Source organism: Galeopterus variegatus, unplaced genomic scaffold (genome assembly GCF_000696425.1).
Source record: "Galeopterus variegatus unplaced genomic scaffold, G_variegatus-3.0.2 Scaffold7708, whole genome shotgun sequence".
Lineage (NCBI taxonomy): Eukaryota > Metazoa > Chordata > Mammalia > Dermoptera > Cynocephalidae > Galeopterus > Galeopterus variegatus.
Window position 1 is genome coordinate 57,780 of NW_007733819.1, and position 2,054 is coordinate 59,833.

Below are 2,054 nucleotides of genomic sequence, written 5' to 3' on the forward strand. Positions count from 1 at the left end.
AATAAGTCTGGAGCAGTTGCTACGTCATGCTCACTAGGCCCAATCAGCATAATGTCATCAATTGTAATGGACCAGGGTAGTGTCTTGTGGAAGGGAAAGGTGATTAAGATCCCGGCAAACTAAATTGTGACATAGGGCTGGAGAGTTGATATACCCCCGAGGTAGTGCAGTGAAGGTGTATTGCTGGCCTTGCCATATGAAAGCAAACTGCTTCTGGTGGACCTTGTGGACAGGGATGGAGAGAAAGGCACCTGCCAGATGAATAGCTGCATACCAAATACCTGGGGATGCATTAATTTGCTCAAGAAATGAAACCACATCTTGTACAACAGCTACAATTGGAGTCACCACTTGGTTAAGCTTATGATAATCCACTGTCATTCTCTAGGATCCCTCTGTGTCCTGCACAAATAGGAGAGCTGGATGCAAATGTGGTGAGAATCAGCACCCCTGCCTCTTTCAAGTCGGTGATGGTAGCACTAGCCTCTGCAAGCCCTCCAGGGATGCGGTATTGTTTTTGATTTACTATTTTCCTAGGTAGAGGCAGCTCTAATGGCTTCCATTTGGCCTTTCCCACCATAAAAGTCCTCACTCCACAGATCAGGGAACCAATGTGGGGATTCTGCCAACTGCCAACTGCCAATCTTACGATGAAGGCTTGTGTTTGATTTTTGGCAATTTCAGCCCTGCGGGTGCTGGGGAGAAGATTCTGACCCAGAGCACACGGAGACACTTTAGCTCATCTACGTGGAGCTCGAGCCAGGAATTCAAATCCCCGAGCTCCTCCTTTTCTTTCCTCACTTTATCCAGCAATGCCAGGAGCAAACAGCCAACGTCATTATCGTCCTTGGATGTTCATAAATACCCAAGGGTTTCATGTATAGAGTCACTAAGTCCCTTGCCTCTTGTACGTGGTGAATCAGGAGTGTCAAGTGCATTTATTTTGCATATCTCTACAAACGGTTCACACCATCGACTATCAGTGCTATCTGGATTATTAGAAGTCAAGAGGATAGCATTTTTAGGTCTAAAGCCCTGAAACCAATTTTTAAAGTTTCCCTTTGAGATTCTGTTTCTCTAGAACCACTCCTGGTACCAAAATCTGTATTAGTCAGGGTTCTCCAGAGGGACAGAACCAAAGCATAAAAGGAGACTTATTAGGGGAATTGGCTCATGTGACTATGAAGGCTGAGTTGTCCCATAGGCCGTCTGCAAACTGGATGCTGGTAGCGTGGCTCAGTCCAAATCTAGGAGCTTCAGGACCAGGGAAGCTGATGGTGTGATTCTCTGTCTGAGTCCAAAGGCCTGGGAGCCAGAGTTGCCGCTCGTGTGAAGTCCTGGAACCCAGAGGCTGAAAAGTCTCAAGTTTGGATGTCCTTGGACAGGAGAGAAGAGTGGACCCCAGCTCCAGCGGAAATAGAGAGTGAGATTTGCCTTTTCCTCTGTTTTTGTTCTCTCTGGGCCCCCAGCAGATTGGAAGGGTGTCTGCCCACATTGAGGGAGGATCTTTCCCCACCTGGTCCACTCAGGTTCACATGCTAATCACCTCTGGAATCACCCTCAAAGGCACACCCAAAAATAAATACAAATTTCCATGTACTCTCTCATCTAGTCAAGTTGACACCTAAAATTAATGTCACAAAGGCCACCTGTATTTCAAGATTTTGTCCCTCTCTAAGTGATCTGTTTTCTCTTTGGCTTCCTTAAGGAACTTCACTGTACATCCGCGTTCTCTCAGTTATTCCTCCTGAAACTGTGATTAGACACGGTAGATTTTCTGAGTCGGCCTCCACGTCCCTTCACCTCCCCCGTACACACGTACGTCCCATCGCTCTTCTCAGCACTGTCCGAGTATTTCAGGTAACTCCATGTCATTGATCCGGCTCCCTGGCTCAGCCTCCTCTACTCCTCACTCCACCCACTGAATATTTGTTTTCATTTATTACATTATTCTCCTTCAAATATTCTTGATTCATCTTTATGGTCTCCTATCCCTTACCCATAATTTAAAACTTCTTTTTATACTGTCATCAGACTTCTTGTATTTTCCATGT